Consider the following 19,939-nt stretch of genomic DNA (forward strand, 5'->3'; position numbering starts at 1 on the left):
GCCTAGCCGAAGCGTTAAACGACATCCAATTCTGACGAATACTCAGCCTACTGCCAAACCATTGCAGAACACACCAGTTCTCGTCCGATCACTGAAGTTAAGCTGCATCGGACGTGGTAAGTACTTGAATGGGAGACCGGCTGGGAATGCCACGTGCAGTAGGCTCATCAACATTTTTATTCCACATTACATACTAACTTTTTCCTATGATTTTTTGCCTAGCTGTAGCATTAAATGACATCCAATTCCGACGAATATTCAGCCTACTGCCAAACCAATGCAGAATACACAAGTTCTCGTCCAATCACTGAAGTTAAGCTGCATCGGGCCTGGTTAGTACTTGCATTGGAGACCGGCTGGAAATACCACGTGCAGTAGCTGATGAACATTTTTATTGCAGAATACACCAGTTCTCGTCCGATCAGAGAAGTTAAGCCGCATAGGGCGTGGTTAGTTCTTGCTCGGGAGACCGGCTGGGAATACCAGGTGCAGTGCTCATCAACATTTTTATTCCACATTACATATTAAATTTTTCCCATGATTTTTTGCCTAGACGAAGCATTAAATGACATGCAATTCGGACGAATATTCAGCCTACTGCCAAACCATTGCAGAATACACCAGTTCTCGTCCGATCACAGAAGTTATACTGTATCGGGCGTGGTTAGTACTTGCATGGGAGACCGGCTGGGAATACCACGTGCATTAGGCTCATCAACATTTTTACTCCACCGTACATACTAACGTTTTTCCGGGATTTTTTGCCTAGCCGATGTATTAAATTACATCCAATTCCGACGAATATCCAGCCTACTGCCAAACCATTGCGGAATACACCAGTTCACGTCCGATCACTGAAGTTAAGCTGCATCGGGTGTGGTTAGTACTTGCATGGGAGACGGACTGGGAATACCACGTGCAGTAGGCTGAGGAACTTTTATATTGCAGAATACACCAGTTCTCGTCCGATCACTGAAGTTAAGCCGCATAGGGCGTGGTTAGTTCTTGCACGGGAGATCGGCTGAGAATACCACGTGCAGTAGGCTCATCAACATTTTTATTCCACATTACATAATAACTTTTTCCCATGATTTTTTGCCTAGACGAAGCATTAAATGACATGCAATTCGGACGAATATTCAGCCTACTGCCAAACCATTGCAGAATACACCAGTTCTCGTCCGATCACTGAAGTTATACTGTATCGTTCGTGGTTAGTACTTGCATGGGAGACCGGCTGGGAATACCACGTGCATTAGGCTCATCAACATTTTTATTCCACCGTACATACTAACATTTTTCCGGGATTGTTTGCCTAGCCGATGTATTAAATTACATCCAATTCCGACGAATATCCAGCCTACTGCCAAACCATTGCGGAATACACCAGTTCTCGTCCGATCACTGAAGTTAAGCTGCATCGGGCGTGGTTAGTACATGCATGGGAGACCGGCTGGGAATACCACGTGCATTAGGCAAATCAACAATTTTATTCCACCGTACATACTATCTTTTTCCCGGAATTGTTTGCCTAGCCGATGTATTAAATTACATCCAATTCCGACGAATATCCAGCCTACTGTCAAACCATTGCAGAACACATCAGTTCTTGTCCGATCACTGAAGTTAAGCTGCATGAGGCGCGGTTAGTACTTGCATGTGAGACCGGCTGGGAATACCACGTGCAGTAGGCTCATCAACATTTTTATTCCACATTACATACTAACTTTTACCCAAATTTTTTTTGCCTAGCTGTAGCATTAAATGACATCCAATTCCGACGAATATTCAGCTTACTGCCAAACCAATGCAGAATACACCAGTTCTCATCCGATCACTGAAGTTAAGCTGCATCGGGCGTGAACAGTACTTGCATGAGAGACCGGCTGGGAATACCATGTGCAGTAGGCCCATCAACATTTTTATTCCACATTACATACTAAGTTTTTCCTATGATTTTTTCCCCAGACGAAGTATTAAATTACATCCAATTCCGACGAATATTCAGCCTACTGCCAAACCATTGCAGAATGCACCAGTTCTCGTCCGATCACTGAAGTTAAGCTCCATCGGGCGTGGTTAGTACTTGCACGGGAGACCGGCTGGGAATACCACGTGCAGTAGGCTCATCAACATTTTTATTCCACATTACATACTAACTTATTCCCATGATTTTGTGCCTAGACGAAGCATTAAATTACATACAATTCGGACGAATATTCAGCCTACGGCCAAACCATTGCAGAATACACCAGTTCTCGTCCGATCACAGAAGTTAAGCTGCATCGGGCGTGGTCAGTACTTGCATGGGAGACTGGCTGGGAATACCATGTGCATTAGGCTCATCAACATTATTATTCCACCATACATACTAACTTTTTCCCGGTATTTTTTGCCTAGTCGAAGTATTAAATTACATCCAATTCCGACGAATATTCAGCCTGCTGCCAAACCAATGCAGAATACACAAATTCTCGTCCGATCACTGAAGTTAAGCTACATCGGGCGTGGTTAGTACTTGCATGGGCGACCTGCTGGGAGTACCAAGTGCAGTAGGCTTATCTACATTTTGATTCTACCGTATATACCAACTTTTTCCCGGGATTTTTTGCCTAGCCAAAGCGTTAAACGACATCCAATTCTGACGAATATTCAGCCTACTGCCAAACCATTGCAGAATACACCAGTTCTCGTCTGATCACTGAAGTTAAGCTAACCGGACGTGGTTAGTACTTGCTTGGGAGACCGGCTGAGAATATCACGTGCAGTAAGCTCATCAACATATTTATTCCACATTACATACTAACTTTTTCCCATGATTTTTTGCCTAGCCGTAGCATTAAATGACATCCAATTCCGGCGAATATTCAGCCTACTGCCACTCCATTTCAGAATACACAAGTTCTCATCCGATCACTGAAGTTAAGCTGCATCGGGCGTGGACAGTACTTGCATGAGAGACCGGCTGGGAATACCACGTGCAGTAGGCCCATCAACATTTTTATTGCACATTACATACTAACTTTTTCCTATGATTTTTTCCCTAGACGAAGCATTAAATGACATACAATTCGAACGAAAATTCAGCCTACTGCCAAACCATTGCAGAATACACCAGTTCTTGTCCGATTTCTGAAGTTAAGCTGCATCGGGCATGGTTAGTACTTGCATGGGAGACCGGCTGGGAATACCATGTGCATTAGGCTCATCAACATTTTTATTCCACCATACATTCTAACTTTTTCCCGGGATTTTTTGCCTAGACGAAGTATTAAATTACATCAAATTCCGACAAATATTCAGCCTACTGACAAACCATTGCAGAATTCACCAGTTCTCCTCCGATCACTGAAGTTAAGCCCACTGGACGTGGTTAGTACTTGCATGGGAGACCGGCTGAGAATACTACATGCAGTAGGATCATCAACATTTTTATTCCACCGTACATACTAACTTTTTCGCGGGATTTTTTGCATTGCCGAAGCATAAACGACATCCAATTCCGCCGAATATTCAGCCTACTGCCAACCCATTGCATAATTCACCAGTTCAAGTCCGATCACTGAAGTTAAGCTGCATCGGGCGTGGTTAGTACTTGCATGGGAGACCGGCTGGGAATAACATGTGCATTAGGCTCATCAACATTTTCATTCCACATTACATACTAACTTTTTCCCATGATTTTTTGCCTAGACGAAGCATTAAATGACATACAATTCGGACGAATATTCAGCCTACTGCCAAACCATTGCAGAATACACCAGTTCTCGTCCGATCACTGAAGTTAAGCTGCATCTGGCGTGGTTAGTACATGCATGGGAGACCGGCTGGGAATACCACGTGCAGTAGGCTTATCAACATGTTTATTCCACCGTACATACCAACATTTTCCCGGGATTTTTTGCCTAGCCGAAGCGTTAAACGACATCCAATTCTGACGAATACTCAGCCTACTGCCAAACCATTGCAGAACACACCAGTTCTCGTCCGATCACTGAAGTTAAGCTGCATCGGGCGTGGTTAGTACATGCATGGGAGACCGGCTGGGAATACCACGTGCATTAGGCAAATCAACAATTTTATTCCACCGTACATACTATCTTTTTCCCGGAATTGTTTGCCTAGCCGATGTATTAAATTACATCCAATTCCGACGAATATCCAGCCTACTGTCAAACCATTGCAGAACACATCAGTTCTTGTCCGATCACTGAAGTTAAGCTGCATGAGGCGCGGTTAGTACTTGCATGTGAGACCGGCTGGGAATACCACGTGCAGTAGGCTCATCAACATTTTTATTCCACATTACATACTAACTTTTACCCAAATTTTTTTTTGCCTAGCTGTAGCATTAAATGACATCCAATTCCGACGAATATTCAGCCTACTGCCAAACCAATGCAGAATACACCAGTTCTCATCCGATCACTGAAGTTAAGCTGCATCGGGCGTGAACAGTACTTGCATGAGAGACCGGCTGGGAATACCATGTGCAGTAGGCCCATCAACATTTTTATTCCACATTACATACTAAGTTTTTCCTATGATTTTTTCCCCAGACGAAGTATTAAATTACATCCAATTCCGACGAATATTCAGCCTACTGCCAAACCATTGCAGAATGCACCAGTTCTCGTCCGATCACTGAAGTTAAGCTCCATCGGGCGTGGTTAGTACTTGCACGGGAGACCGGCTGGGAATACCACGTGCAGTAGGCTCATCAACATTTTTATTCCACATTACATACTAACTTATTCCCATGATTTTGTGCCTAGACGAAGCATTAAATTACATACAATTCGGACGAATATTCAGCCTACGGCCAAACCATTGCAGAATACACCAGTTCTCGTCCGATCACAGAAGTTAAGCTGCATCGGGCGTGGTCAGTACTTGCATGGGAGACTGGCTGGGAATACCATGTGCATTAGGCTCATCAACATTATTATTCCACCATACATACTAACTTTTTCCCGGTATTTTTTGCCTAGTCGAAGTATTAAATTACATCCAATTCCGACGAATATTCAGCCTGCTGCCAAACCAATGCAGAATACACAAATTCTCGTCCGATCACTGAAGTTAAGCTACATCGGGCGTGGTTAGTACTTGCATGGGCGACCTGCTGGGAGTACCAAGTGCAGTAGGCTTATCTACATTTTGATTCTACCGTATATACCAACTTTTTCCCGGGATTTTTTGCCTAGCCAAAGCGTTAAACGACATCCAATTCTGACGAATATTCAGCCTACTGCCAAACCATTGCAGAATACACCAGTTCTCGTCTGATCACTGAAGTTAAGCTAACCGGACGTGGTTAGTACTTGCTTGGGAGACCGGCTGAGAATATCACGTGCAGTAAGCTCATCAACATATTTATTCCACATTACATACTAACTTTTTCCCATGATTTTTTGCCTAGCCGTAGCATTAAATGACATCCAATTCCGGCGAATATTCAGCCTACTGCCACTCCATTTCAGAATACACAAGTTCTCATCCGATCACTGAAGTTAAGCTGCATCGGGCGTGGACAGTACTTGCATGAGAGACCGGCTGGGAATACCACGTGCAGTAGGCCCATCAACATTTTTATTGCACATTACATACTAACTTTTTCCTATGATTTTTTCCCTAGACGAAGCATTAAATGACATACAATTCGAACGAAAATTCAGCCTACTGCCAAACCATTGCAGAATACACCAGTTCTTGTCCGATTTCTGAAGTTAAGCTGCATCGGGCATGGTTAGTACTTGCATGGGAGACCGGCTGGGAATACCATGTGCATTAGGCTCATCAACATTTTTATTCCACCGTACATTCTAACTTTTTCCCGGGATTTTTTGCCTAGACGAAGTATTAAATTACATCAAATTCCGACAAATATTCAGCCTACTGACAAACCATTGCAGAATTCACCAGTTCTCCTCCGATCACTGAAGTTAAGCCCACTGGACGTGGTTAGTACTTGCATGGGAGACCGGCTGAGAATACTACATGCAGTAGGATCATCAACATTTTTATTCCACCGTACATACTAACTTTTTCGCGGGATTTTTTGCATTGCCGAAGCATAAACGACATCCAATTCCGCCGAATATTCAGCCTACTGCCAACCCATTGCATAATTCACCAGTTCAAGTCCGATCACTGAAGTTAAGCTGCATCGGGCGTGGTTAGTACTTGCATGGGAGACCGGCTGGGAATAACATGTGCATTAGGCTCATCAACATTTTCATTCCACATTACATACTAACTTTTTCCCATGATTTTTTGCCTAGACGAAGCATTAAATGACATACAATTCGGACGAATATTCAGCCTACTGCCAAACCATTGCAGAATACACCAGTTCTCGTCCGATCACTGAAGTTAAGCTGCATCTGGCGTGGTTAGTACTTGCATGGGAGACCGGCTGGGAATACCACGTGCAGTAGGCTTATCAACATGTTTATTCCACCGTACATACCAACATTTTCCCGGGATTTTTTGCCTAGCCGAAGCGTTAAACGACATCCAATTCTGACGAATACTCAGCCTACTGCCAAACCATTGCAGAACACACCAGTTCTCGTCCGATCACTGAAGTTAAGCTGCATAGGACGTGGTAAGTACTTGAATGGGAGACCGGCTGGGAATGCCACGTGCAGTAGGCTCATCAACATTTTTATTCCACATTACCTACTAACTTTTTCCTATGATTTTTTGCCTAGCTGTAGCATTAAATGACATCCAATTCCGACGAATATTCAGCCTACTGCCAAACCAATGCAGAATACACAAGTTCTCGTCCAATCACTGAAGTTAAGCTGCATCGGGCGTGGTTAGTACTTGCATGGGAGACCGGCTGGGAATACCACGTGCAGTAGGCTGATGAACATTTTTATTGCAGAATACATCAGTTCTCCTCCGATCACTGAATTTAAGCCGCATAGGGCGGGGTTAGTTCTTGCACGGGAGACCGGCTGGGAATACCACGTGCAGTGCTCATCAACATTTTTATTCCACATTACATACTAACTTTTTCCCATGATTTTTTGCCTAGACGAAGCATTAAATGACATGCAATTCGGACGAATATTCAGCCTACTGCCAAACCATTGCAGAATACACCAGTTCTTGTCCGATCACAGAAGTTATACTGTATCGGGCGTGGTTAGTACTTGCATGGGAGACCGGCTGGGAATACCACGTGCATTAGGCTCATCAACATTTTTATTCCACCGTACATACTAACTTTTTTCCGGGATTTTTTGCCTAGCCGATGTATTAAATTACATCCAATTCCGACGAATATCCAGCCTACTGCCAAACCATTGCGGAATACACCAGTTCACGTCCGATCACTGAAGTTAAGCTGCATCGGGTGTGGTTAGTACTTGCATGGGAGACGGACTGGGAATACCACGTGCAGTAGGCTGAGGAACTTTTTTATTGCAGAATACACCAGTTCTCGTCCGATCACTGAAGTTAAGCCGCATAGGGCTTGGTAAGTTCTTGCACGGGAGATCGGCTGGGAATACCACGTGCAGTAGGCTCATCAACATTTTTATTCCACATTACATACTAACTTTTTCCCATGATTTTTTGCCTAGACGAAGCATTAAATGACATGCAATTCGGACGAATATTCAGCCTACTGCCAAACCATTGCAGAATACACCAGTTCTCGTCCGATCACTGAAGTTATACTGTATCGGGCGTGGTTAGTACTTGCATGGGAGACCGGCTGGGAATACTACGTGCATTAGGCTCATCAACATTTTTATTCCACCGTACATACTAACTTTTTTCCGGGATTATTTGCCTAGCCGATGTATTAAATTACATCCAATTCCGACGAATATCCAGCCTACTGCCAAACCATTGCGGAATACACCAGTTCTCATCTGATCACTGAAGTTAAGCTGCATCGGGTGTGGATAGTACATGCATGGGAGACCGGCTGGGAATACAACGTGCAGTAGGCTCATCAACATTTTTATTCCACATTACATACTAACTTATTCCCATGATTTTGTGCCTAGACGAAGCATTAAATTACATACAATTCGGACGAATATTCAGCCTACGGCCAAACCATTGCAGAATACACCAGTTCTCGTCCGATCACAGAAGTTAAGCTGCATCGGGCGTGGTCAGTACTTGCATGGGAGACTGGCTGGGAATACCATGTGCATTAGGCTCATCAACATTATTATTCCACCATACATACTAACTTTTTCCCGGTATTTTTTGCCTAGTCGAAGTATTAAATTACATCCAATTCCGACGAATATTCAGCCTGCTGCCAAACCAATGCAGAATACACAAATTCTCGTCCGATCACTGAAGTTAAGCTACATCGGGCGTGGTTAGTACTTGCATGGGCGACCTGCTGGGAGTACCAAGTGCAGTAGGCTTATCTACATTTTGATTCTACCGTATATACCAACTTTTTCCCGGGATTTTTTGCCTAGCCAAAGCGTTAAACGACATCCAATTCTGACGAATATTCAGCCTACTGCCAAACCATTGCAGAATACACCAGTTCTCGTCTGATCACTGAAGTTAAGCTAACCGGACGTGGTTAGTACTTGCTTGGGAGACCGGCTGAGAATATCACGTGCAGTAAGCTCATCAACATATTTATTCCACATTACATACTAACTTTTTCCCATGATTTTTTGCCTAGCCGTAGCATTAAATGACATCCAATTCCGGCGAATATTCAGCCTACTGCCACTCCATTTCAGAATACACAAGTTCTCATCCGATCACTGAAGTTAAGCTGCATCGGGCGTGGACAGTACTTGCATGAGAGACCGGCTGGGAATACCACGTGCAGTAGGCCCATCAACATTTTTATTGCACATTACATACTAACTTTTTCCTATGATTTTTTCCCTAGACGAAGCATTAAATGACATACAATTCGAACGAAAATTCAGCCTACTGCCAAACCATTGCAGAATACACCAGTTCTTGTCCGATTTCTGAAGTTAAGCTGCATCGGGCATGGTTAGTACTTGCATGGGAGACCGGCTGGGAATACCATGTGCATTAGGCTCATCAACATTTTTATTCCACCGTACATTCTAACTTTTTCCCGGGATTTTTTGCCTAGACGAAGTATTAAATTACATCAAATTCCGACAAATATTCAGCCTACTGACAAACCATTGCAGAATTTACCATTTCTCCTCCGATCACCGAAGTTAAGCCCACTGGACGTGGTTAGTACTTGCATGGGAGACCGGCTGAGAATACTACATGCAGTAGGATCATCAACATTTTTATTCCACCGTACATACTAACTTTTTCGCGGGATTTTTTGCATTGCCGAAGCATAAACGACATCCAATTCCGCCGAATATTAAGCCTACTGCCAACCCATTGCATAATTCACCAGTTCAAGTCCGATCACTGAAGTTAAGCTGCATCGGGCGTGGTTAGTACTTGCATGGGAGACCGGCTGGGAATAACATGTGCATTAGGCTCATCAACATTTTCATTCCACATTACATACTAACTTTTTCCCATGATTTTTTGCCTAGACGAAGCATTAAATGACATACAATTCGGACGAATATTCAGCCTACTGCCAAACCATTGCAGAATACACCAGTTCTCGTCCGATCACTGAAGTTAAGCTGCATCTGGCGTGGTTAGTACTTGCATGGGAGACCGGCTGGGAATACCACGTGCAGTAGGCTTATCAACATGTTTATTCCACCGTACATACCAACATTTTCCCGGGATTTTTTGCCTAGCCGAAGCGTTAAACGACATCCAATTCTGACGAATACTCAGCCTACTGCCAAACCATTGCAGAACACACCAGTTCTCGTCCGATCACTGAAGTTAAGCTGCATAGGACGTGGTAAGTACTTGAATGGGAGACCGGCTGGGAATGCCACGTGCAGTAGGCTCATCAACATTTTTATTCCACATTACCTACTAACTTTTTCCTATGATTTTTTGCCTAGCTGTAGCATTAAATGACATCCAATTCCGACGAATATTCAGCCTACTGCCAAACCAATGCAGAATACACAAGTTCTCGTCCAATCACTGAAGTTAAGCTGCATCGGGCGTGGTTAGTACTTGCATGGGAGACCGGCTGGGAATACCACGTGCAGTAGGCTGATGAACATTTTTATTGCAGAATACATCAGTTCTCCTCCGATCACTGAATTTAAGCCGCATAGGGCGGGGTTAGTTCTTGCACGGGAGACCGGCTGGGAATACCACGTGCAGTGCTCATCAACATTTTTATTCCACATTACATACTAACTTTTTCCCATGATTTTTTGCCTAGACGAAGCATTAAATGACATGCAATTCGGACGAATATTCAGCCTACTGCCAAACCATTGCAGAATACACCAGTTCTTGTCCGATCACAGAAGTTATACTGTATCGGGCGTGGTTAGTACTTGCATGGGAGACCGGCTGGGAATACCACGTGCATTAGGCTCATCAACATTTTTATTCCACCGTACATACTAACTTTTTTCCGGGATTTTTTGCCTAGCCGATGTATTAAATTACATCCAATTCCGACGAATATCCAGCCTACTGCCAAACCATTGCGGAATACACCAGTTCACGTCCGATCACTGAAGTTAAGCTGCATCGGGTGTGGTTAGTACTTGCATGGGAGACGGACTGGGAATACCACGTGCAGTAGGCTGAGGAACTTTTTTATTGCAGAATACACCAGTTCTCGTCCGATCACTGAAGTTAAGCCGCATAGGGCTTGGTAAGTTCTTGCACGGGAGATCGGCTGGGAATACCACGTGCAGTAGGCTCATCAACATTTTTATTCCACATTACATACTAACTTTTTCCCATGATTTTTTGCCTAGACGAAGCATTAAATGACATGCAATTCGGACGAATATTCAGCCTACGGCCAAACCATTGCAGAATACACCAGTTCTCGTCCGATCACTGAAGTTATACTGTATCGGGCGTGGTTAGTACTTGCATGGGAGACCGGCTGGGAATACTACGTGCATTAGGCTCATCAACATTTTTATTCCACCGTACATACTAACTTTTTTCCGGGATTATTTGCCTAGCCGATGTATTAAATTACATCCAATTCCGACGAATATCCAGCCTACTGCCAAACCATTGCGGAATACACCAGTTCTCGTCTGATCACTGAAGTTAAGCTGCATCGGGTGTGGATAGTACATGCATGGGAGACCGGCTGGGAATACTACGTGCATTAGGCAAATCAACAATTTTATTCCACCGTACATACTAACTTTTTCCCGGAATTGTTTGCCTAGCCGATGTATTAAATTACACCCAATTCCGACGAATATCCAGCCTACTGTCAAACCATTGCAGAACACACCAGTTCTTGTCCGATCACTGAAGTGAAGCTGCATCGGGCGTGGTTAGTACTTGCATGTGAGACCGGCTGGGAATACCACATGCAGTAGGCTCATCAACATTTTTATTCCACATTACATACTAACTTTTACCCAACATTTTTTTTTGCCTAGCCGTAGCATTAAATGACATCCAATTCCGATGCATATTCAGCCTACTGCCAAACCATTGCAGAATACACCAGTTCTTGTCCGATCACAGAAGTTATACTGTATCGGGCGTGGTTAGTACTTGCATGGGAGACCGGCTGGGAATACCACGTGCATTAGGCTCATCAACATTTTTATTCCACCGTACATACTAACTTTTTTCCGGGATTTTTTGCCTAGCCGATGTATTAAATTACATCCAATTCCGACGAATATCCAGCCTACTGCCAAACCATTGCGGAATACACCAGTTCACGTCCGATCACTGAAGTTAAGCTGCATCGGGTGTGGTTAGTACTTGCATGGGAGACGGACTGGGAATACCACGTGCAGTAGGCTGAGGAACTTTTTTATTGCAGAATACACCAGTTCTCGTCCGATCACTGAAGTTAAGCCGCATAGGGCTTGGTAAGTTCTTGCACGGGAGATCGGCTGGGAATACCACGTGCAGTAGGCTCATCAACATTTTTATTCCACATTACATACTAACTTTTTCCCATGATTTTTTCCCTAGACGAAGCATTAAATGACATGCAATTCGGACGAATATTCAGCCTACTGCAAAACCATTGCAGAATACACCAGTTCTCGTCCGATCACTGAAGTTATACTGTATCGGGCGTGGTTAGTACTTGCATGGGAGACCGGCTGGGAATACCACGTGCATTAGGCTCATCAACATTTTTATTCCACCGTACATACTAACTTTTTTCCGGGATTATTTGCCTAGCCGATGTATTAAATTACATCCAATTCCGACGAATATCCAGCCTACTGCCAAACCATTGCGGAATACACCAGTTCTCGTCTGATCACTGAAGTTAAGCTGCATCGGGCGTGGATAGTACATGCATGGGAGACCGGCTGGGAATACTACGTGCATTAGGCAAATCAACAATTTTATTCCACCGTACATACTAACTTTTTCCCGGAATTGTTTGCCTAGCCGATGTATTAAATTACACCCAATTCCGACGAATATCCAGCCTACTGTCAAACCATTGCAGAACACACCAGTTCTTGTCCGATCACTGAAGTTAAGCTGCATCGGGCGTGGTTAGTACTTGCATGTGAGACCGGCTGGGAATACCACATGCAGTAGGCTCATCAACATTTTTATTCCACATTACATACTAACTTTTACCCAACATTTTTTTTTGCCTAGCCGTAGCATTAAATGACATCCAATTCCGATGAATATTCAGCCTACTGCCAAACCAATGCTGAATACACCAGTTCTCATCCGATCACTGAAGTTAAGCTGCATCGGGCGTGGACAGTACATGCATGAGAGACCGGATGGGAATACCATGTGCAGTAGGCCCATCAACATTTTTATTCCACATTACATACTAAGTTTTTCCTATGATTTTTTCCCTAGACGAAGCATTAAATGACATACAATTCGAACGAATATTCAGCCTACTGCCTAACCATTGCAGAATACACCAGTTCTTGTCCGATTGCTGAAGTTAAGCTGCATCGGCCGTGGTTAGTACTTGCATGGGAGACCGGCAGGGAATACCATGTGCATTAGGCTCATCAACATTTTTATTCCACCGTACATTCTAACTTTTTAACGGGATTTTTTGACTAGCCGAAGTATTAAATTACATCAAATTCCGACGAATATTCAGCCTACTGACAAACCATTGCAGAATACACCAGTTCTCCTCCGATCACTGAAGTTAAGCCCACTGGACGTAGTTAGTACTTGCAAGGGAGACCGGCTGAAAATACTACATGTAGTAGGATCATCAATATTTTTATTCCACCGTACATACTAACTTTTTCGCGGGATTTTGTGCATAGCCGAAGCATAAACGACATCCAATTCCGACGAATATTCAGTCTACTGCCAACCCATTGCATAATTCACCAGTTCTAGTCCGATCACTGAAGTTAAGCTGCATCGGGCGTGGTTAGTACTTGCATGGGAGACCGGCTGGGAATAACACGTGTAGTAGGCTCATCAACATTTTCATTCCACATTACATACTAACATTTTCCCATGATTTTTTGTCTAGACGAAGCATTAAATGACATCCAATTCGGACGAATATTCAGCCTACTGCCAAACCATTGCAGAATACACCAGTTCTCGTCTGATCACTGAAGTTAATCTGCATCGGCCATGGTTAGTACATGCATGTGAGACCGGCTGGGAATACTGCCTGCAGTAGGCTTATCATCATTTTTATTCCACCGTACATACTAACATTTTCCCGGGATTTGTTGCCTTGCCGAAGTATTAAATTACATCCAATTACGACGAATATTCAGCCTACTGCCAAACCATTGCAGAATACACCAGTTCTCGTCCGATCACTGAAGTTAAGCTGCATCGGACGTGGTAAGTACTTGAATGGGAGACCGGCTGGGAATGCCACGTGCAGTAGGCTCATCAACATTTTTATTCCACATTACATACTAACTTTTTCCTATGATTTTTTGCCTAGCTGTAGCATTAAATGACATCCAATTCCGACGAATATTCAGCCTACTGCCAAACCATTGCAGAATACACCAGTTCTCGTCCGATCACAGAAGTTATACTGTATCGGGTGTGGTTAGTACTTGCATGGGAGACCGGCTGGGAATACCACATGCATCAGGCTGATGAACATTTTTATTGCAGAATACACCAGTTCTCGTCCGATCACTGAAGTTAAGCCGCATAGGGCGTGGTTAGTTCTTGCACGGGAGACCGGCTGGGAATACCACGTGCAGTGCTCATCAACATTTTTATTCCACATTACATACTAACATTTTCCCATGATTTTTTGCCTAGACGAAGCATTAAATGACATGCAATTCGGACGAATATTTAGCCTACTGCCAAACCATTGCAGAATACACCAGTTCTCATCCGATCACAGAAGTTATACTGTATCGGGTGTGGTTAGTACTTGCATGGGAGACCGGCTGGGAATACCACGTGCATTAGGCTCATCAACATTTTTATTCCACCGTACATACTAACTTTTTTCCGGGATTTTTTGCCTAGCCGATGTATTAAATTACATCCAATTCCGACGAATACCCAGCCTACTGCCAAACCATTGCGGAATACACCAGTTCTCGTCCGATCACTGAAGTTAAGCTGCATCGGGCGTGGTTAGTACATGCATGGGAGACCGGCTGGGAATACCACGTGCATTAGGCAAATCAACAATTTTATTCCATCGTACATACTAACTTTTTCCCGGGATTGTTTGCCTAGCCGATGTATTAAATTACATCCAATTCCAACGAATATCCAGCCTACTGTCAAACCATTGCAGAACACACCAGTTCTTGTCCGATCACTGAAGTTAAGCTGCATCGGGCGTGGTTAGTACTTGCATGTGAGACCGGCTGGGAATACCACGTGCAGTAGGCTCATCAACATTTTTATTCCACATTACATACTAACTTTTTCCTATGATTTTTTGCCTAGCCGTAGCATTAAATGACATCCAATTCCGACGAATATTCAGCCTACTGCCAAACCAATGCAGAATACACCAGTTCTCGTCTGATCACTGAAGTTAATCTGCATCGGCCATGGTTAGTACTTGCATGTGAGACCGGCTGGGAATACTACCTGCAGTAGGCTTTTCATCATTTTTATTCCACTGTACATACTAACTGTTTCCCGGGATTTGTTGCCTTGCCAAAGTATTAAATTACATCCAATTACGACGAATATTCAGCCTACTGCCAAACCATTGCAGAATACACCAGTTCTCGTCCGATCACTGAAGTTAAGCCGCATAGGGCGTGGTTAGTACTTGCATGGGAGATCGGCTGCGAATACCACGTGCAGTAGGCTCATCAACATTTTTATTCCACATTACATACTAACTTTTTCCCATGATTTTTTGCCTAGACGAAGCATTAAATGACATGCAATTCGAACGAATATTCAGCCTACTGCCAAACCATTGCAGAATACACCAGTTCTCGTGCGATCACTGAAGTTATACTGTATTGGGCGTGGTTAGTACTTACATGGGAGACCGGCTGGGAATACCACGTGCATTAGGCTCATCAACATTTTTATTCCACCGTACACACTAACTTTTTTCCGGGATTTTTTGCCTAGCCGATGTATTAAATTACATCCAATTCCGACGAATATCCAGCCTACTGCCAAACCATTGCGGAATACACCAGTTCTCGTCCGATCACTGAAGTTAAGCTGCATCGGGCGTGGTTAGTACATGCATGGGAGACCGGCTGGGAATACCACGTGCATTAGGCAAATCAACATTTTTATTCCATCGTACATACTAACTTTTTCCCGGGATTGTTTGCCTAGCCGATGTATTACATTACATCCAATTCCAACGAATATCCAGCCTACTGTCAAACCATTGCAGAACACACCAGTTCTTGTCCGATCACTGAAGTTAAGCTGCATCGGGCGTGGTTAGTACTTGCATGTGAAACCGGCTGGGAATACCACGTGCAGTAGGCTCATCAACATTTTTATTCCCCATTACATAATAACTTTTTCCTATGATTTTTTGCCTAGCCGTAGCATTAAATGACATCCAATTCCGACTAATATTCAGCCTACTGCCAAACCAATGCAGAATACACCAGTTCTAGTCTGATCACTGAAGTTAATCTGCATCGGCCATGGTTAGTACTTGCATGTGAGACCGGCTGGGAATACTACCTGCTGTAGGCTTTTCATCATTTTTATTCCACTGTACATACTAACTTTTTCCCGGGATTTGTTGCCTTGCCGAAGTATTAAATTACATCCAATTACGACGAATATTCAGCCTACTGCCAAACCATTGCATAATACACCAGTTCTCGTCCGATCACTGAAGTTAAGCTGCATTGGACGTGGTAAGTACTTGAATGGGAGACCGGCTGGGAATGCCACGTGCAGTAGGCTCATCAACATTTTTATTCCACATTACATACTTACTTTTTCCTATGATTTTTTGCCTAGCCGTAGCATTAAATGACATCCAATTCCGACGAATATTCAGCCTACTGCCAAACCTTTGCTGAATACACCTGTTCTTGTCCGATCACTGAAGTTAAGCTGCATCAGGCTTGGTTGGTACTTGCATGGGAGACCGGCTGCTGGGAATACGACGTGCAGTAGGCGGATGAACATTTTTATTGCAGAATACACCAGTTCTCGTCCGATCACTGAAGTTAAGCCGCATAGGGCGTGGTTAGTTCTTACACGGGAGACCGGCTGGGAATACCACGTGCAGTAGGCTCATCAACATTTTTATTCCACATTACATACTAACTTTTTCCCATGATTTTTTGCCTAGACGAAGCAGTAAATGACATGCAATTCGGACGAATATTCAGCCTACTGCCAAACCATTGCAGAATACACCAGTTCTCGTCCGATCACTGAAGTTATACTGTATCGGGCGTGGTTAGTACTTGCATGGGAGACCGGCTGGGAATACCACGTGCATTAGGCTCATCAACATTTTTATTCCACCGTACATACTAACTTTATTCCGGGATTTTTTGCCTAGCCGATGTATTAAATTACATCCAATTCCGACGAATATCCAGCCTACTGCCAAACCATTGCAGAATACACCAGTTCTCGTCCGATCACTGAAGTTAATCTGCATCGGGTGTGGTTAGTACTTGCATGGGAGACCGGCTGGGAATACCATGTGCAGTAGGCTTTTCAACATTTTTATTCCACCGTACATAACAAATTTTCCCGGGATTTTTTGCCTTACCGAAGCGTTAAACGACATGCAATTCTGACGAATATTCAGCCTACTGCCAAACCATTGCAGAACACACCAGTTCTTGTTCGATCTCTGAAGTTAAGCTGCATCGGGCGTGGTTAGTACTTGCATGGGAGACCGGCTGGGAATACCACTTGCAGTAGGCTCATCAACATTTTTATTCCACATTACATACTAACTTTTACCCATGATTTTTTACCGAGCCGTAGCATTAAATGACATCCAATTCCGACGAATATTCAGCCTACTGCCAAACCATTTCTGAATACACCAGTTCTCCTCCGATCACTGAAGTTAAGCTGCATCGGCCGTGGTTAGTACTTGCATGGGAGACCATCTGGGAATACCACGTGCATTAGGCTCATCAACATTTTTATTCCACCGTACATACTAACTTCTCCCGGGATTTTTTGCCTAGCCGAAGTATTAAATTACATCCAATTCCGACGAATATCCAGCCTACTGCCAAACCATTGCAGAATACACCAGTTGTCGTCCGATCACTGAAGTTAAGCTGCATCGGGCGTGGTTAGTACATGCATGGGAGACCGGCTGGGAATACCATGTGCAGTAGGCTTCTCAACATTTTTATTCCACCGTACATACCAACTTTTTCCCGGGATTTTTTGCCTTACCGAAGCGTTAAACGACATGCAATTCTGACGAATATTCAGCCTACTGTCAAACCATTGCAGAACACACCAGTTCTTGTCCGATCACTGAAGTTAAGCTGCACCGGGCGTGGTTAGTACTTGCATGGGTGACCGGCTGGGAATACCACGTGCAGTAGGCTCATCAACATTTTTATTCCACATTACATACTAACTTTTACCCAAGATTTTTTGCCTAGCCGTAGCATTAAGTGACATCCAATTCCGACGAATATTCAGCCTACTGCCAAACCATTGCAGAATACACCAGTTCTCGTCCGATCACAGAAGTTAAGCTGCATCAGCGTGGTTAGTACTACCATGGGAGACCGGCTGAGAATACCACGTGCAGTAGGCTCATCAGCATTTTTATTACACATTACATACTAAATTTTTCCTATGATTTTTTGCCTAGCCGTAGCATTAAATGACATCCAATTCCGACGAATATTCAGCCTACTGCCAAACCAATGCAGAATACACCAGTTCTCGTCCGATCACTGAAGTTAAGCTGCATCGGGCGTGGTTAGTACTTGCATGGGAGACCGGCTGGGAATACCATGTGCAGTAGGCTTATCAACATTTTTATTCCACCGTACATACCAACTTTTTCCCGGGAATTTTTGCCTTGCCGAAGCGTTAAACCACATGCAATTCTGACAAATATTCAGCCTGCTGTCAAACCATTGCAGAACACACCAGTTCTTGTCCGATCACTGAAGTTAAGCTGCATCTGGTGTGGTTAGTACTTGCATGGGAGACCGGCTGGGAATACCACGTGCAGTAGGCTCATCATTACATACTAACTTTTACCCATGATTTTTTGCCTAGCCGTAGCAATAAATGACATCCAACACTGCATGAAAATTCGAATTTCCGTCGTAGCCGCTTGCCGGATTAGCAACGTGTTTTGCAGTAAATCCGTTGTTTATATTTGGGTGCGTAAACGTTCGAATTTCCCTCGCGTAACCGTCGAAACTTAAACGACGTAAATTTTGAAATTGCGCGTTTGATACGCCCAATGTAAACCACGGAAATTCCCAAATTTGCTGTCGTTTTACGCTGAACTTAAATAACTGATATACTACGTTGCCCGTTGTATATTTTCAACGTAAATTGACGGGTATCTCTGAGTTTGTCCTTGTTTTACGTTCAACTTATTAAGCGGAAATCACGCAGCTTGAACTGCTGCACTACTGGCTTGACATGATAGAAATCATTCACTTTTCATATAAACATGCTTAGGTGGCCAGGTCTAAAGACTATAGAAATATATTTCTAACTAATCCGTTTATAATTTACTAATTTATCGTCAACTATATATTTTTTGTTTTACAATGGTATTGTTTGAACTAATACTCAATGATTCGATTGTGGCGAAGTGCTTAACTAGCGACTGTAACTGAACATTACATAAATATGCTATTATAGCGACATATAATAATTTATTACATACGAATCCGTAGTAACTAATAATAATATTACTTCTGTTAATTCGCCCTCGCTGATCTCAAATCCAGTTGAACTTTACAATGCATGCGAAGCAAAATAGCTCCTTGTCATGGCTTATGCGATGGTTGTGCGCCCTCTGTAAATTATGTTTGTTCATCTATGGAATTAACACTTTTTAACGACTATTGACATTTTGTGAAGTGGCCTTGCACCTTACATGGATAATGTATGGGTTTAACCCGCACCATCGCTAATCCTACGAGCACGAAATGTGTTTTGAGGTTAACCTGAATTTGAGATTTACTGGATTCCGACAGAGCAAGATCCCGGCGGATATAATCTCAGAAAACATGTGTTTAGATAATGTAATTTTTAAGTTACTGCCAACACATTACAATAGAACAGGGTCGACGATGAACGTTGATGTACTGTGAAATACTCTATTTTAGCTGGAATTATTGTTTGCTGAAAAGTGTTTTTGAGTATTTTGCATGGATTTTTTTTACTGATCTCTGACGAGTTGAATGCGACATATAGGAAAAAGGTATATTCGCGAAAATAAAGT

The 19,939-nt window shown here is 43.3% G+C and overlaps 69 pseudogenes; all 69 read left to right on the forward strand.

Annotated features, from left to right (window-relative positions):
* The first annotated feature begins 45 nt into the window (after nucleotides 1-45).
* On the forward strand, nucleotides 46-165 carry LOC146749931 (5S ribosomal RNA; annotated as a pseudogene).
* Nucleotides 166-592: 427 nt separating this feature from the next.
* Nucleotides 593-712, forward strand: LOC146749932 (5S ribosomal RNA; annotated as a pseudogene).
* A 96-nt stretch (nucleotides 713-808) lies between these two features.
* On the forward strand, nucleotides 809-928 carry LOC146749933 (5S ribosomal RNA; annotated as a pseudogene).
* A 214-nt stretch (nucleotides 929-1,142) lies between these two features.
* LOC146749934 (5S ribosomal RNA) lies at nucleotides 1,143-1,262 on the forward strand (annotated as a pseudogene).
* Nucleotides 1,263-1,358: 96 nt separating this feature from the next.
* LOC146749935 (5S ribosomal RNA) lies at nucleotides 1,359-1,478 on the forward strand (annotated as a pseudogene).
* A 96-nt stretch (nucleotides 1,479-1,574) lies between these two features.
* On the forward strand, nucleotides 1,575-1,694 carry LOC146749936 (5S ribosomal RNA; annotated as a pseudogene).
* A 97-nt stretch (nucleotides 1,695-1,791) lies between these two features.
* LOC146749937 (5S ribosomal RNA) lies at nucleotides 1,792-1,911 on the forward strand (annotated as a pseudogene).
* A 96-nt stretch (nucleotides 1,912-2,007) lies between these two features.
* LOC146749938 (5S ribosomal RNA) lies at nucleotides 2,008-2,127 on the forward strand (annotated as a pseudogene).
* Nucleotides 2,128-2,223: 96 nt separating this feature from the next.
* On the forward strand, nucleotides 2,224-2,343 carry LOC146749939 (5S ribosomal RNA; annotated as a pseudogene).
* A 96-nt stretch (nucleotides 2,344-2,439) lies between these two features.
* LOC146749940 (5S ribosomal RNA) lies at nucleotides 2,440-2,559 on the forward strand (annotated as a pseudogene).
* A 96-nt stretch (nucleotides 2,560-2,655) lies between these two features.
* Nucleotides 2,656-2,774, forward strand: LOC146749941 (5S ribosomal RNA; annotated as a pseudogene).
* A 96-nt stretch (nucleotides 2,775-2,870) lies between these two features.
* Nucleotides 2,871-2,990, forward strand: LOC146749942 (5S ribosomal RNA; annotated as a pseudogene).
* Nucleotides 2,991-3,086: 96 nt separating this feature from the next.
* Nucleotides 3,087-3,206, forward strand: LOC146749943 (5S ribosomal RNA; annotated as a pseudogene).
* A 526-nt stretch (nucleotides 3,207-3,732) lies between these two features.
* Nucleotides 3,733-3,852, forward strand: LOC146749944 (5S ribosomal RNA; annotated as a pseudogene).
* A 96-nt stretch (nucleotides 3,853-3,948) lies between these two features.
* On the forward strand, nucleotides 3,949-4,068 carry LOC146749945 (5S ribosomal RNA; annotated as a pseudogene).
* A 96-nt stretch (nucleotides 4,069-4,164) lies between these two features.
* On the forward strand, nucleotides 4,165-4,284 carry LOC146749946 (5S ribosomal RNA; annotated as a pseudogene).
* Nucleotides 4,285-4,382: 98 nt separating this feature from the next.
* On the forward strand, nucleotides 4,383-4,502 carry LOC146749947 (5S ribosomal RNA; annotated as a pseudogene).
* A 96-nt stretch (nucleotides 4,503-4,598) lies between these two features.
* On the forward strand, nucleotides 4,599-4,718 carry LOC146749948 (5S ribosomal RNA; annotated as a pseudogene).
* Nucleotides 4,719-4,814: 96 nt separating this feature from the next.
* Nucleotides 4,815-4,934, forward strand: LOC146749949 (5S ribosomal RNA; annotated as a pseudogene).
* A 96-nt stretch (nucleotides 4,935-5,030) lies between these two features.
* Nucleotides 5,031-5,150, forward strand: LOC146749950 (5S ribosomal RNA; annotated as a pseudogene).
* Nucleotides 5,151-5,246: 96 nt separating this feature from the next.
* LOC146749951 (5S ribosomal RNA) lies at nucleotides 5,247-5,365 on the forward strand (annotated as a pseudogene).
* A 96-nt stretch (nucleotides 5,366-5,461) lies between these two features.
* On the forward strand, nucleotides 5,462-5,581 carry LOC146749952 (5S ribosomal RNA; annotated as a pseudogene).
* Nucleotides 5,582-5,677: 96 nt separating this feature from the next.
* On the forward strand, nucleotides 5,678-5,797 carry LOC146749953 (5S ribosomal RNA; annotated as a pseudogene).
* A 526-nt stretch (nucleotides 5,798-6,323) lies between these two features.
* Nucleotides 6,324-6,443, forward strand: LOC146749954 (5S ribosomal RNA; annotated as a pseudogene).
* Nucleotides 6,444-6,539: 96 nt separating this feature from the next.
* Nucleotides 6,540-6,659, forward strand: LOC146749955 (5S ribosomal RNA; annotated as a pseudogene).
* A 96-nt stretch (nucleotides 6,660-6,755) lies between these two features.
* On the forward strand, nucleotides 6,756-6,875 carry LOC146749956 (5S ribosomal RNA; annotated as a pseudogene).
* Nucleotides 6,876-7,087: 212 nt separating this feature from the next.
* On the forward strand, nucleotides 7,088-7,207 carry LOC146749957 (5S ribosomal RNA; annotated as a pseudogene).
* A 96-nt stretch (nucleotides 7,208-7,303) lies between these two features.
* LOC146749958 (5S ribosomal RNA) lies at nucleotides 7,304-7,423 on the forward strand (annotated as a pseudogene).
* A 214-nt stretch (nucleotides 7,424-7,637) lies between these two features.
* LOC146749959 (5S ribosomal RNA) lies at nucleotides 7,638-7,757 on the forward strand (annotated as a pseudogene).
* Nucleotides 7,758-7,853: 96 nt separating this feature from the next.
* LOC146749960 (5S ribosomal RNA) lies at nucleotides 7,854-7,973 on the forward strand (annotated as a pseudogene).
* Nucleotides 7,974-8,069: 96 nt separating this feature from the next.
* On the forward strand, nucleotides 8,070-8,189 carry LOC146749961 (5S ribosomal RNA; annotated as a pseudogene).
* A 96-nt stretch (nucleotides 8,190-8,285) lies between these two features.
* Nucleotides 8,286-8,405, forward strand: LOC146749962 (5S ribosomal RNA; annotated as a pseudogene).
* Nucleotides 8,406-8,501: 96 nt separating this feature from the next.
* Nucleotides 8,502-8,620, forward strand: LOC146749963 (5S ribosomal RNA; annotated as a pseudogene).
* A 96-nt stretch (nucleotides 8,621-8,716) lies between these two features.
* LOC146749964 (5S ribosomal RNA) lies at nucleotides 8,717-8,836 on the forward strand (annotated as a pseudogene).
* Nucleotides 8,837-8,932: 96 nt separating this feature from the next.
* On the forward strand, nucleotides 8,933-9,052 carry LOC146749965 (5S ribosomal RNA; annotated as a pseudogene).
* Nucleotides 9,053-9,578: 526 nt separating this feature from the next.
* LOC146749966 (5S ribosomal RNA) lies at nucleotides 9,579-9,698 on the forward strand (annotated as a pseudogene).
* A 96-nt stretch (nucleotides 9,699-9,794) lies between these two features.
* LOC146749967 (5S ribosomal RNA) lies at nucleotides 9,795-9,914 on the forward strand (annotated as a pseudogene).
* Nucleotides 9,915-10,010: 96 nt separating this feature from the next.
* Nucleotides 10,011-10,130, forward strand: LOC146749968 (5S ribosomal RNA; annotated as a pseudogene).
* A 212-nt stretch (nucleotides 10,131-10,342) lies between these two features.
* LOC146749969 (5S ribosomal RNA) lies at nucleotides 10,343-10,462 on the forward strand (annotated as a pseudogene).
* Nucleotides 10,463-10,558: 96 nt separating this feature from the next.
* On the forward strand, nucleotides 10,559-10,678 carry LOC146749970 (5S ribosomal RNA; annotated as a pseudogene).
* A 214-nt stretch (nucleotides 10,679-10,892) lies between these two features.
* LOC146749971 (5S ribosomal RNA) lies at nucleotides 10,893-11,012 on the forward strand (annotated as a pseudogene).
* A 96-nt stretch (nucleotides 11,013-11,108) lies between these two features.
* On the forward strand, nucleotides 11,109-11,228 carry LOC146749972 (5S ribosomal RNA; annotated as a pseudogene).
* Nucleotides 11,229-11,324: 96 nt separating this feature from the next.
* On the forward strand, nucleotides 11,325-11,444 carry LOC146749973 (5S ribosomal RNA; annotated as a pseudogene).
* A 99-nt stretch (nucleotides 11,445-11,543) lies between these two features.
* Nucleotides 11,544-11,663, forward strand: LOC146749974 (5S ribosomal RNA; annotated as a pseudogene).
* A 96-nt stretch (nucleotides 11,664-11,759) lies between these two features.
* On the forward strand, nucleotides 11,760-11,879 carry LOC146749975 (5S ribosomal RNA; annotated as a pseudogene).
* Nucleotides 11,880-12,093: 214 nt separating this feature from the next.
* Nucleotides 12,094-12,213, forward strand: LOC146749976 (5S ribosomal RNA; annotated as a pseudogene).
* A 96-nt stretch (nucleotides 12,214-12,309) lies between these two features.
* LOC146749977 (5S ribosomal RNA) lies at nucleotides 12,310-12,429 on the forward strand (annotated as a pseudogene).
* Nucleotides 12,430-12,525: 96 nt separating this feature from the next.
* LOC146749978 (5S ribosomal RNA) lies at nucleotides 12,526-12,645 on the forward strand (annotated as a pseudogene).
* Nucleotides 12,646-12,744: 99 nt separating this feature from the next.
* LOC146749979 (5S ribosomal RNA) lies at nucleotides 12,745-12,864 on the forward strand (annotated as a pseudogene).
* A 526-nt stretch (nucleotides 12,865-13,390) lies between these two features.
* On the forward strand, nucleotides 13,391-13,510 carry LOC146749980 (5S ribosomal RNA; annotated as a pseudogene).
* Nucleotides 13,511-13,822: 312 nt separating this feature from the next.
* Nucleotides 13,823-13,942, forward strand: LOC146749981 (5S ribosomal RNA; annotated as a pseudogene).
* A 96-nt stretch (nucleotides 13,943-14,038) lies between these two features.
* Nucleotides 14,039-14,158, forward strand: LOC146749982 (5S ribosomal RNA; annotated as a pseudogene).
* Nucleotides 14,159-14,370: 212 nt separating this feature from the next.
* LOC146749983 (5S ribosomal RNA) lies at nucleotides 14,371-14,490 on the forward strand (annotated as a pseudogene).
* A 96-nt stretch (nucleotides 14,491-14,586) lies between these two features.
* Nucleotides 14,587-14,706, forward strand: LOC146749984 (5S ribosomal RNA; annotated as a pseudogene).
* Nucleotides 14,707-14,802: 96 nt separating this feature from the next.
* On the forward strand, nucleotides 14,803-14,922 carry LOC146749985 (5S ribosomal RNA; annotated as a pseudogene).
* A 312-nt stretch (nucleotides 14,923-15,234) lies between these two features.
* Nucleotides 15,235-15,354, forward strand: LOC146749986 (5S ribosomal RNA; annotated as a pseudogene).
* A 96-nt stretch (nucleotides 15,355-15,450) lies between these two features.
* On the forward strand, nucleotides 15,451-15,570 carry LOC146749987 (5S ribosomal RNA; annotated as a pseudogene).
* Nucleotides 15,571-15,666: 96 nt separating this feature from the next.
* LOC146749988 (5S ribosomal RNA) lies at nucleotides 15,667-15,786 on the forward strand (annotated as a pseudogene).
* A 96-nt stretch (nucleotides 15,787-15,882) lies between these two features.
* On the forward strand, nucleotides 15,883-16,002 carry LOC146749989 (5S ribosomal RNA; annotated as a pseudogene).
* A 312-nt stretch (nucleotides 16,003-16,314) lies between these two features.
* On the forward strand, nucleotides 16,315-16,434 carry LOC146749990 (5S ribosomal RNA; annotated as a pseudogene).
* A 433-nt stretch (nucleotides 16,435-16,867) lies between these two features.
* On the forward strand, nucleotides 16,868-16,987 carry LOC146749991 (5S ribosomal RNA; annotated as a pseudogene).
* Nucleotides 16,988-17,083: 96 nt separating this feature from the next.
* LOC146749992 (5S ribosomal RNA) lies at nucleotides 17,084-17,203 on the forward strand (annotated as a pseudogene).
* A 95-nt stretch (nucleotides 17,204-17,298) lies between these two features.
* LOC146749993 (5S ribosomal RNA) lies at nucleotides 17,299-17,418 on the forward strand (annotated as a pseudogene).
* Nucleotides 17,419-17,514: 96 nt separating this feature from the next.
* LOC146749994 (5S ribosomal RNA) lies at nucleotides 17,515-17,634 on the forward strand (annotated as a pseudogene).
* A 95-nt stretch (nucleotides 17,635-17,729) lies between these two features.
* On the forward strand, nucleotides 17,730-17,849 carry LOC146749995 (5S ribosomal RNA; annotated as a pseudogene).
* A 96-nt stretch (nucleotides 17,850-17,945) lies between these two features.
* On the forward strand, nucleotides 17,946-18,065 carry LOC146749996 (5S ribosomal RNA; annotated as a pseudogene).
* A 96-nt stretch (nucleotides 18,066-18,161) lies between these two features.
* LOC144345150 (5S ribosomal RNA) lies at nucleotides 18,162-18,280 on the forward strand (annotated as a pseudogene).
* Nucleotides 18,281-18,376: 96 nt separating this feature from the next.
* On the forward strand, nucleotides 18,377-18,496 carry LOC144345149 (5S ribosomal RNA; annotated as a pseudogene).
* A 96-nt stretch (nucleotides 18,497-18,592) lies between these two features.
* Nucleotides 18,593-18,712, forward strand: LOC144345151 (5S ribosomal RNA; annotated as a pseudogene).
* Nucleotides 18,713-19,939: the final 1,227 nt, after the last annotated feature.

Source organism: Saccoglossus kowalevskii, chromosome 2 (genome assembly GCF_978046115.1).
Source record: "Saccoglossus kowalevskii chromosome 2, keSacKowa6.1, whole genome shotgun sequence".
Taxonomy (NCBI): Eukaryota; Metazoa; Hemichordata; class Enteropneusta; family Harrimaniidae; genus Saccoglossus; species Saccoglossus kowalevskii.